We start from the raw sequence: 12,783 nt of genomic DNA, 5'->3' as shown, positions 1-12,783 counted from the left end.
AGTCTGTGGTAGTTTTCGTAGATGATATCCTTGTGTACTCATCAAGTGAGGATGAACATAGAGAACATCTGCGTCTCACTTTACAGACACTGCGAGAAAAGGAACTCTATGTAAAATTCAAGAAGTGTGAGTTTTGGCTAAAAAGTGTGGCTTTCTTAGGACATATAATCTCCGAATTAGGGGTGTCAGTGGACCCTAAGAAAGTAGAGGCAATCATGGAGTGGCCTCGACCAAAGACTGTAACCGAAATAAGAAGTTTTCAGGGATTAGCTGGCTACTATAGGAAATTTGTGGAAGAATTTTCTTTGAAAGCCATTCCTCTCACCAAACTTACTCAGAAGAATTCAAAATTCATTTGGAATGAAGCATGTGAGAAGAGTTTCGAAACCCTGAAGACGAAACTCGCATCTACACAAGTACTAGTTCTTCCTGAGGACGGGAAGAACTTCACTATATATAGTTACGCTTCAAAGGGAGGATTAGGGTGTGTGCTTATGCAAGAAGGTCAAGTAATTGCCTATGCCTGACCTTAAGTTACCTGCAGTCGTATTGGCGCTCAAAATCTGGAGACACTACCTTTATGGAGTAAAATGCGAAGTATTCACTGATCACCAAAGCCTCAAGTACATATTCTGTAACGACCATGGGCTATCCCGATCTTGGACTCCCTCGGGGACCTTGTCCCGTCTTGGTTTCCCACTGGGGCCTTTTCCCTCACGGGCTTCCCCATGCGTCATTACTCATTGGACTCTCCACACCAAGTTGGTGGAGTGGTACCTTCCCAAGTCTCGAACCCATGACCTCCTGTCATAAGTACATAGTTCAAAGAGACTTGGTACAAATTGAGATAGGAAAAGGTCTTAGTGGCAACCCAAGACACGACAAGGCCCCCGAGGGAGCCCATGATCGAGATAGCCCATGGACATTATAATAAAAGGTGTCTTTTATTGTAACGTCCATGGGCTATCCCGATCTTGGGCTTCCTTGGGGGCCTTGTCCCATCTTGGGTTCCAACTGGGGCCTTTTCCCTCACGGGCTTTCCCATGCATCATTACTCATAGGACTCTCCACACCAGGTTGGTGGAGTGATAGCTCCCCAAGTCTCGAACCCATGACCTCCTGGAATAAGTACATAGTTCAAAGAGACTTGGTACCAATTGAACTATTATTGTAATAGCCGATCGTTCATTTTTTTATTATGGATTATGGTATTTTATGGTGATAATTTACGGCTTACGTTATGATATGAATGGTAATGAATGTTATAGAATGGAATAGATAATGGATGGGTAGAATAGAAGGTTGAATTTGAGCTAAATAGGTAATGGAAGTGCAAAAATGATATGAAAAATGTGGTAGTAGTTGTGGTTTTTAGCATAATATTTTGTATATTGATCCAATTGATGTGAGGCTACTTTCATTTGAAAGATAAGACATAAGACTATAACTTTCATGTTTTGAGTTTTGTTCAAATCATTAGGGAAGACGAGACAAAAGTGGCCCGAAGTGTGTCGTGTGTATCGTCGTTCCTACACTAACACATGTTGGGAGATTGAGCATAACTCTTTACTCAAGCATCCAAATGACATGAGGTCAATTGGAGATGTAAGCCAAGACATAGGCCTACAACTTTTATGTTGACCACTTTCGCGAATTCTGAAGATAAAAAATGAGTTTTTGGCAGAATGTGGCGCGCCCGGTGCTGAATTTTTGGTGTTTGGGCAGTAAGGGGCACACGGGTGCGCCGGAACACGCGCCACCGCGCCAAGCACATGTTCAAAAGCGTGTTTTGAGGTTTGGGAAGGCTTTTAATAGATTTTGTATCACTTTTTCCTCATTTTCTCCCTTCTCTTTCTCTTCTCTACATCGGTAAACTAGGGTTCCTCATTTCTCTTTCAATCCAACTTCTTCCAAGATATTAATCTTTGCTTGGAGATTAGAAGTTCTTCTCCTAGTTTAGAAGCAAGGTAAGAAAGCTTATTTCCTTGGGTTATCGATTGAAGGGAAGACATTGGGTTGTTTGGTTTTAGTGTTGAGGTAAAGTTGTTAATATAATGATTGATGTTATTATTATTGTTATTGTGTTGTAGGATTATTGTCAAGGTGTAAAGATTATCAAATCTTCAAGTGGTTGTAAGTAGATTCTTCCTTTGAATGCATCTAATGAGCTATGTATATGATAAATGAAGATTCCATTGATTTTAGCTCCTTTAAATCATTGATTATGTATATTGTATGTGTTGATATATTGAAAAGAAATGGATTCCATTGATTTTAGATTCCATTGATATATTGTATTTTAGATTCCATTGATTTTAGCTCCTTTCAAACAAATAACTTATCGTTCGGAGACAAATTGGTTCGAACAGAATGACATCAACTTTGAACGAAACGGAGAAGTATAAACGAACTAACAGATGAAACGAAACGATTTTGAAGCAACTTAGAATTTCGAAATCATCACTTATACAAAACATCCAGTAGATGATCGAATTTAAAAATATACATAATCTTTAAAACATATAAACCCACTTACCTGAAAGTTTGTTCCAAAAATCTTGGAATGAACAAGTTAGAGTTTGACACTGAAAAAAAGTCATCTTGCAAAAATTTTTACGCCTAATTGAACCGTTGGATCGATCTGAATTTTGGATATGTTGCTCTAAACACGTGTAGGTATATTCTGAGTGGTGCAGATCGGATTTGGACTTGTAAAACAATGCGAAAGACTTTCTGAAATTGGGTAGAATTTTTGGTACTCGAAAATTGCAACTTTTAGAGAAAACTTTTGATGTTGTTTTGGTATGATTTCACTCATTCCTTTGCCACTATTTATAGGCACCAATATGACTTTAGGTATTCATCCTCCATGCCAAAGGTTGCATGATTTATGACATGTAATCACCAATGTGTCTTTAGGTCTTCCCCATCCATGCCAAAGGTTGCATGGTTTATGGACTTAAATGTCACCAATGTGAATTTAGGCCTTCCTCTCCATGTCAAAGGTTGCATGTAATTTTATTCTCCTCCATGACATAATTCATTTTCAATGCAAAACTTAAATCAACTTGGTACTTTGTCTCTTTTTAATGCAAAATTTTGGGTCTTCACATTCTTGCCTCCTTGTTTAAAGTTTCGTCCTCGAAACTTGAATTAGCTTGGTCTTTGAAAAGGTAGGGATAAAGGGTGCACATATTCTCTTCTAGCTCCCATGTTGATTCCCATTCAGTATGATTTTACCACTGTATTTTCACGTACGGGATGGTGCGGTGACGTAGCACTTGTTCTTTGGTGTCCACTATATGGATTGAGACTTCTTCATATTTCAATTCTTCATTCAGGTTGTCGTCGTGTAGCAGTGGTGCAACCTCGAGAATATGACTCGAGTCGGGAATGTATCTTCTTAGTTGCGAAACGTGGAAGAAGTTATGGATTCTTGACATGTCAGGCGGCAAGGCTTGCTGATAAGCTAGGGTTCCGATTCTTTCTAGAATTTGGAAGGGTCCGACATATCTTGGGTTCAATTTTCCCGATTTGCTGAAGCAGACCACTCCCTTCATAGGTGAAACCTTAACATATGTCTTCTCTCCGAATTCAAACAACGACCTTCTCTTCAAGTCAACCCAGCTCTTTTGTCGGTCCTAAGCCGCTTTGAGTTTCTCCCTGATGATAGCTACATTCTCAACCGTGATCTGTACTAGTTCAGGCCCGATGATGGCTTTCTCCACGATTTCGTCCCATACAGGGGTGATCTACATTTTCTTCCATAGAGTGCTTCATAAGGGGCCATCTCTATGCTACTGTGGTAGCTGTTATTGTATGCGAACTCTATTAGAGGTACATGCTCACTCCAATTTCTTTTGAAATTTAGAGCACACGCCCTTAACATGTCCTCTAAGGTTTGAATTGTTCTTTCGGTTTGGCCATCTTTTTGCGGGTGATAGGCCGTGGTGAGGGTGACTTTGGTTCCCATGGCTTCTTGGAAACGTACTTTTCTAGAATCGGGACACAAATCTTGGATCTCTATCGGATAATATACTTGCTGGAACTCCGTGTAATCTTACTATGTTGTCCATGTACAAGGTGGCTAGTTTATCTAGGTTGTAATTCATTCGCACCGGTAAAAAGTGTGATGATTTGGTCCGTCGATCGATGATAACCTAGTTCCCATCATGTTTTTTTCTTGACTTTGGTAATCTTACCACAAAGTCCATGGAAATGTGCTACCACTTCCATGTTGGGATCTCTAGCGGTTATAGGAGTCCTCCGGGTCGTTTATGTTGGGCTTTGACATGTAGAAAAATTTGGCATTTAGTGACAAAGTCAGCTACGTCCTTCTTCATTCCATTCCACCAGTAATTCTGTTTCAAGTCTCGATAAATTTTGGTGCTCCTAGGGTGAATTGAGAATTTTGACTTGTGTGCCTCAGACATTATTTCTCGTTTTATCTCATCGAGGTCTGGTACACACAAACATCCTTTCATCCACAGAAAGCCTTTCTCACCAGTTTGGAATTCTTGAACTTTTCGTTTTTCCTTAATTTTTGCTATGGAAGGATCGTGATTTTGCTTCAGCTTGATGGTTTCTTGAAGGCATGGTTGAGCTGAAAGAGCCGATAAATTTACTCTTCTTATGTCTCTTTGGCTTAAGGCATCTGCTACCTTGTTGGCTTTACCCGGATGGTAGTTGCTTGTTGTAATGCCCGAGATTTTGTCCTGTTAATCCGAGATTATTTATTTATAAATTGATGTGATTATAGAAGGACCACTCCGATACCAGATTTGGAAAGGCATGAGGATTGTAGTTGTGGAATCCAGTAGGTATCGCGCACATGCACGAAGACGAGGCGTGCATATGCGCGAGTAGCAAGTGCCGAGGTAGAAGACCTCGCGCATATGCGCGAGGCTAGGCGCGCATATGCGCGAGCATGTGAAATGCAGAAGTGCCGAGACAGTAGGTCTCGCGCATATGCGCAAAGACGGGACGTGCATATGCGCGAGCAGAAGAATTGGTCATGTGCCGAGACAGTAGGTCTCGCGCATATGCGCGAAGACAGGGCGCGCATATGCGCGAGCACTGAATTATGAAATTGTGACACTTGTCTTGCCATGCACGGGGACATGTTTAAGCCTCCTTCAAAATTCATTTTCCCTTCTGAATTTCAGAAGAAAGAAACCGAGAGTCCTTGGAAAAGAATTCCTTAAGCTTTTCAAATTCTAGAATTAGGATTGTACAAGATCCAACCGTTAGTATTTCGATCCGAGTTGAGTTCTGTGATTCTCTTGTCAAGAGCTTCAAGGGGATGTAAGTTTTATTTCTTTCCTGTATAGTTTGAAAATATGGTATTGAAGGAATCAGGATTTGATTGTTATTATATGTTCCTAAGATTGTGATAATTATATAATCGAAACCGGATCGAAGAACATACACCGTATGCAGTTGTTATCATTTTCAAATTTTATTTGATTGAAAATATACATATTTGGTATTGAAATGGTGTTTGCGATTGGTATTTATTGATATGGAATTGCTGGATATATTGAGATTGTGCTGTTATGCCGTCAAGACAGAATTAGATTGAGTTCTGATCATATCCAGTATTGCTTTGAGTTGTATATTGATATTGTACTTCTCGTATATATGATTCCAGAGTTGGTATTGAAGGCTTCGAAGATTGAACAGAGCCAGATTGATATTTGATTTCGTTGACCAGATTGATCTACGAAAAGAAAGGTATAAATCAATGTTAAACCGGGAAGATACAACTCGAGTAAGAGATAGCTTGAGTTTCCCAAAACCACATACTTTATTGTAATTGCTTTGATGTTTGTAATTCATGAGATTAATATGCTTAGTCAATTGATTTATAGCATAGCATGAGTTTGAGTCTTTGGCAGAGGTGTCAGGTCACTGGACATTTGGTGTATATCGATGTGCTTAGGAGTAGATCGACTCCTATTGTAGAGATTCGATATAGAGAGCTATTGTCTTGAAATAAGAACGTACCACCATCTAGCTGGGAAGAGTAGGTGGGAGACTTGTTACGTTCTTATTCAACCGGGATCCCTAGATAAGAGTCGAGTCAAGAGTAAGAGTCAAAGAGTTTGATTTATTGCTTTATATCGATTTATGCTTTCGTAGACTAAGATGCATGTTGTTTTACAAATGTTATATGATTTTGTATATATTTATATGAACTGCATGTATTCGTTGTTTATACTGGGAATATATTTCTCATCGGAGTTATCCGGCTGTTGTTGTGTTTGTATGTGTGCATGACAATAGGTGGGACAGGATCAGGATCGAGAAGAGCTTGACGATGGAGATTAGAGTGGAGATCCGGGCTTAGAAGTAGATTTGGCTTTCAACACTTGATATGTAGTTGTTGAACCTTAGTTTGTTATGACTAGCTTTTGTACAAGACTTGTACTTTGATCATGTTTTAGATATTAAACTTGATCTTATAATTTAAATGAGATGGGACCTAATTTGTTATAGAAATTTGTACACTTGTTTATAAGGTGTTCAACATTTAAAAAAAAATTTACGACCCAGATTATTTAACTGATCCATTTAATCCTAATGATGATTAATGAAACTTAAAATTAATAATTTATTATATGTTAAAACATGTATTTTAAAATATGAGTTTCATTAAAATTATAAAATTATGTTATTTTAGTATTGTTTGTTTATATTTAATTGTCTTACTAAATATGTTTTATTTTCAGGTTTTCTACGTGTTGATAAAATAATGGTAACTCAAGCTAGAAAATTCAAATGGAGGTGAATCAAACATGTTTGGAATCCTTGAGAAATTATCTACAACTTTGCAGAAGACATGATTGCCTCAAAAGTTCATTAAGATGATCAAATTATGCAAATATCAAAAGGAGGACAAATTTACTTTTACTATGACCAGCATATAGTAAAAAAATCATAACTATTTCAATATTTAACTAAATGAGGTGAACCAAGTGGCCAAATTCATCTACAGACAATTCCCCACATGTTTGCCGTTTTGAGCAGAGTCAAGTTCGGTGATTAAAGTCGTGGAACAAAGCATTGAAAGAAGGGACATGGAATTGAACTTGGAGCAGACAAAGAATACTGTTGCAATTACATGGCATTAATAAAAATTTTGACCCTTTCTCTCATTTGGCCTATAAATAGAGGCCTTTTGCTAGCTTGAGAATCATTCTATCTCATTGTAAAATATAGTGTGAGTGTGTATTAAAGTTCTAAGTTCCAATATATTTTCTTTCATGTTCTCAACTATGAGTGATATTTTAGTGTTGATCAAAAGTAAGCTTATGGCAAGCTAAATCTATTATGTCAAGGTGAAGAGGATGCATTCTTGGTGAAGTAAGATTGTTTATATTTTGTATATTCTTTCTTTATTTTTTTTCATTTAGCTAACTTATTTTTATTGTAGGTATAAAAATGAATTATTTGTTGTTATCTATTTACATCAAATGCTTGATACTATTAAAGTGATTATCTTGATTTGTTGTTTAATTTTGATACAATAAATATTTCATCACTTATTATTATATATATATAGATATATATATATATATTTATATAATAATATCATAATATTTTATTTAGACGATACTGTGGCTCTGCCGGTTGTTCTAAATGAAATATTATGATTTAATACTAACATCTAACAATCTAACATTTACTTTATCGCAACTAACTTTTATTTTTCGCATCTAACTTTTACTTTCTCGCAACTAACTTTTACTTTACCGCAACTAACTTATTAAATCAATATATTTCATTTAGGCAATAGCGTGGCTCTGTAGGTTGTTCTAAATGAAATATAATGATTTAATTTAACATTTACTTTATGCAATTATTTATTTATATAGTTATAATTATAATCATAGGTACCATATATAAAATATCGGTTAATTCGGTATTTTCTATAGTGGGAACTATATTATATTATGTGTATGTTTAATTTTCTTGGAACCATTATTTATGGTGGTTTCTTTTGTTTTACTTTTAGTTAAACAATATTACATAAACCAAGAATAAATCCTCAAGCCTTGACAAAATTTATAATTTGTAAACTTCATTCTTGCATTTGATAATCTATAAATTAATAAATTTAAACTCAAAATAACCTCTCTGAGGATCGATCTCGTACTTACGAAATATATTACTTGCAGACAATCTACACTTGGGTGAATCATTATTTAAGTAGTAGCAAGTTTTTGGCGCCATTGCCGGGGAGGTATAAATTAAGTTTATATTTGTTAATTATGTTTTATTTATAAGTATTGTATTGTTTTTTTTTTGTATGAGTATTTGGAGTCGAAAAAAAAGTGGTAGACTTATTCGAGTATCTGAAAATAATTTAAACATGGATGATAATTCAAATAATCAAGATAATGATAATAATAATAATAATAATAATAATAATAATCAAGAACATGATCAATTAAGAACACTTAGGCACCATATGAACCCTATTAGAACTAGTGCCCCATCTTGTTTAGTTTTTTCTCCTGATGCATCTAATTTCAACTTCAAACCTCAAATTATTCAACTTTTACCAAATTTTCATGGCTTAGATTCTGAAAATCCATATTTGCATTTAAGAGAATTTGAGGAAGTTTGTAACACTTATAATGATCAAAATTATAGCATGGATATAGTTCGATTAAAGCTTTTCCCTTTTTCTTTAAAAGATAAAACTAAAACATGGCTACAAAATTTAAGATCAAGTTCAATAAGATCATGAGAAGAAATGCAACAACAATTTCTCAAAAAGTTTTTTCCTTCCCATAGAACAAACTCTTTTAAAAGACAAATTACAACTTTTTCTCAAAAACAAGGAGAAACGTTTTATCAATGTTGGGATAGATATAAAGAATTACTTAATACATGCCCACATCATGGTTTTGAAACTTGGAGAATAGTTTCTCACTTTTATGAAGGTCTAATACCTAAAGATAGGCAAATGATCGAATTCATGTGTAATGGAACTTTTGAAGATAAAAACTCAAATGAAGCTATGGAATATTTGGATTCATTAGCAGAAAATGCTCAAAATTGGGATAATATAGGCACAATAGAACCACCAACAACTAAAAACAATAATTCAACAAATGGGGGTGGTATCTGTAATCTTAAAGATGATATAGATATTCAAGCTAAACTTGCATCTTTAGCAAGAAAAATTGAGTCATTATAAATGAAAAAGCGTGGTCAATTAAAAAGTATTCAAGAAATTGTTTGTCATATATGTGATACACATGATCATGCTACAAAAGATTGTCCAACATTAGCTTCATTTAAAGAATGTCTACATGAACAAGCAAATTATGTTAACAATTATAAAAAACCAATAATAGATCCTTTTTCACCATCATATAATCCTGGATGGAAAAATCATCCTAATTTTAGTTGGAGGAATGATAATAATGCACAATCGTCACAACAATATTTTCAAAATAACCAAAATCATCAAGGTTATATTCCTTATGTTACACCTCCAAGAAAAAACTTTGAAGATGTAATTCATGCATTTATCCAAAAGCAAGAGTCTATCAATATTCAAAACAGTCAATCTATGAGTGATTTGAAAGAAACTCTTGCAAAATTTGCATATGCACTTAATATTCATGAAAAAGAAAAATTTCCATCTCAACCTCAACCTAATCCTAAAAATCAAAATCAAGAATTAAAAAATGAAAAAATTGATCAAATAAAATCTGTTATTACCCTTAGAAGTGGTAAAATAGTTAATGATCCATATAGTAATGAAAACAAGGATCATTTAAAATCAAAGAGTAAGGATGATAATCCTGATACTTTTGAGAATGATGATACCTTAAATTTTAAGAATAATATGGTGAATGATAAATCATCTGAAATAGTAAATAAGTCAAATAAACCTCCACCATTTCCTCATGCATTAACAAATCATAAAAGACAAAAAAATGATTCTGATATCTATGAAGTTTTTAAACAAGTGAAGATAAATATTCCATTATTAGATGCTATTAAACAAGTACCTTCTTATGCAAAATTTTTAAAAGACTTATGTACTGTAAAGAGAAAATTGCATGTGAAGAAAAAAGCATTCTTGGCTGAACAAGTAAGTTCTATTCTTCAAAATAATTCTTGTTTAAAATATAAAGATCCTGGTTGTCCAACAATTTCATGTATTATTGGAGAAAATAAAATTAAAAAAGCTTTGTTGGATTTGGGAGCAAGTGTGAATTTACTTCTTTATTCAGTTTAAGAAAAACTTAATTTAGGAGAATTAAAACTCACTTCTGTTACTCTCTTACTGGCGAATAGGTCAATCAAAATACCTAGAGGTATTGTAGAAGATGTGTTGGTTCAAGTTGATAAATTCATATATCCTGTAGATTTTATTGTTTTGGATACACAACCAATAGAAGTACATAATGAAATTCCAGTAATATTGAGGCGACCATTTCTAGCAACTTCAAATGCTTTAATTAATTGTCGAAATGGAATAATGAAATTGTCTTTTGAAAATATGACTCTAGAACTTAATGTGTTCAATTTATGTACACAACCAAGTATTAATGAAAATGAATATGATAATGAAATTGAAACAATTATGGAAGAAAATATACAAGAAAAAAACTTAAATCAACAATCTGAAGTTTTTTCAACATAAAGTTTTGAGTCTAAAAATAATTTTAAAGAAGATGATAATACAAAACTTGAATTAAAAGTTTTACCATTAGAATTGAAATATGTATTTCTTTGTGAAAATAAAACATATCATGTTGTAATTTCTTCCACTCTTTTGCCAAATCAAAAAGAAGAGTTGATTAAATTACTTAAAAAATATAAAAATGCAATTGGATGGACTTTAAAAGATATAAAAGGTATGAATCCTTTAATTTGTACACATAAAATTCACTTGGAAGAAAATGCTAAAACATATCAACAACCACAAAGAAGGTTAAATCCACATATGAAGGAAGTTGTTAAGAATGAAGTATTAAAACTATTAGACGCTGGAATTATCTATCCAATTTCAGATAGTAAATGGGTAAGTCCAACACAAGTAGTACCTAAAAAGTCCGGCATCCCTGTTATAAAAAAGGAAAAGAGAGAGTTATTACAAGCTAGGATTTCATCTAGTTGGCGTATGTGTATTGATTATAGAAAATTAAATGATGCAACTAGAAAAAATCATTTTCCACTACTATTTTTAGATCAAATTCTAGAAAAAGTAGCAGGAAATTCTTATTACTGTTTTCTTGATGGGTATTCGGGGTATTATCAAATACCTATATCATTAGAAGATCAAGAAAAAACTAATTTTACTTGTCCTTTCGGAACTTTTGCATTTAAAAGAATGTCATTTGGTTTATGTAATGTTCCGGCTACTTTTCAAAGATGCATGTTAAGTATTTTCAGTGATATGATTGAAGAATATGTAGAAGTTTTTATGGATGATATAACTGTTTTTGGAAACTCATTTGAAAATTGTCTTAAAAATCTAGAAGAAGTATTAAAAAGATGTGAAGAAAAAAATCTTGTTTTAAATTGGGAAAAATGTCATTATATGGTTAAATCTGGGATTGTTTTAGGACAAGTGATATCTGAAAAAGGAATTGAAGTTAATAAAGCCAAAGTTGATGTTATTGCTAATTTAACATCACCAAAAACGGTCAAAGAAGTTCGATCATTCTTGGGTCATGCAGGATTTTATAGAAGGTTTATAAAAAATTTCAGCATAATATCTAAACCAATTTCAAATCTTTTAACAAAAGATACACAATTTGAATGGACTCAGAAATGTGAAAATTCTTTTAAAAAAATTATTAATCTTTTAGTTACATCACCTATTTTACAACCTCCAGATTGGTCTTTACCATTTGAATTAATGTGTGATGCAAGTGATTATGCTATAGAAGCTGTGTTAGGACAAAGAAAAGAAGGAAAACCTTATGCAATCTATTGTGCTAGTAGAACCTTAAATAGTACCCAAATAAATTATTCAACTACTGAAAAAGAATTACTTTCGGTAGTATTTGCATTAGATAAGTTTCGATCTTATTTAATTGGTTCTACTACTATTGTTTACACCGATCATTCTGCCATAAAATATTTATCAAATAAACAAGATGCTAAGCCAAGATTAATACGGTGGATTTTATTGTTACAAGAATTTGATATTATAATTAAAGATAAAAAAGGAAAAGAAAATGTTGTAGCCGATCATTTATCAAGAATAATGACCGAATCATCTCATAATGAAATACCAATAAATGAAAATTTTCCAGATGATCAGTTGTTTTATGCTACTATTATGCCCTGGTTTGCTAACATTGTAAATTTTCTTGTGACAAATAAAATGCCTTCTCATTGGAATTCACAGGATAAGAATAAATTCTTGATAGAAGTTAAAAAATTTTATTGGGATGATCCTTACTTATTTAAGTATTGTCCTGACCAAATTTTTCGACGATGCATACCCGACAATGAAGCAAGTAATGTTATTAAATTTTGTCATTCTGAAGCATGTGAATGTCATTTTTCTTCCAATAAACAGCTACAAAAATCTTACAATATGGATTTTATTGGCCGTCTTTATTCAAAGATACGCATTTATTTTGCAAATCTTGTGAAAACTGTCAGAAGATGGGATCAATTTCAAAACAAAACATGATGCCTTTAAATCCAATCATAATTATTGAAATATTTGATAGTTGGGGGATAGATTTTATGTGTCCATTTCCATTATCTTTTGGATATACGTACATTTTAGTCGCTGTT

At 33.5% G+C, this 12,783-nt stretch overlaps 1 non-coding gene across 1 annotated transcript; it reads right to left on the bottom strand.

The window, feature by feature from the left end:
- Window positions 1–8,805: 8,805 nt before the first annotated feature.
- Window positions 8,806–8,916, bottom strand: LOC142523522 (small nucleolar RNA R71). The gene has a single exon (XR_012814711.1). It is a non-coding gene; the product is annotated as a small nucleolar RNA R71 (small nucleolar RNA).
- Window positions 8,917–12,783: the final 3,867 nt, after the last annotated feature.

This window comes from Primulina tabacum, chromosome 13 (genome assembly GCF_025594145.1).
Source record: "Primulina tabacum isolate GXHZ01 chromosome 13, ASM2559414v2, whole genome shotgun sequence".
NCBI lineage: Eukaryota > Viridiplantae > Streptophyta > Magnoliopsida > Lamiales > Gesneriaceae > Primulina > Primulina tabacum.
The sequence above is the reverse complement of the archived record's forward strand: the minus strand, read 5'-3'. Positions and strand labels throughout refer to the sequence as shown.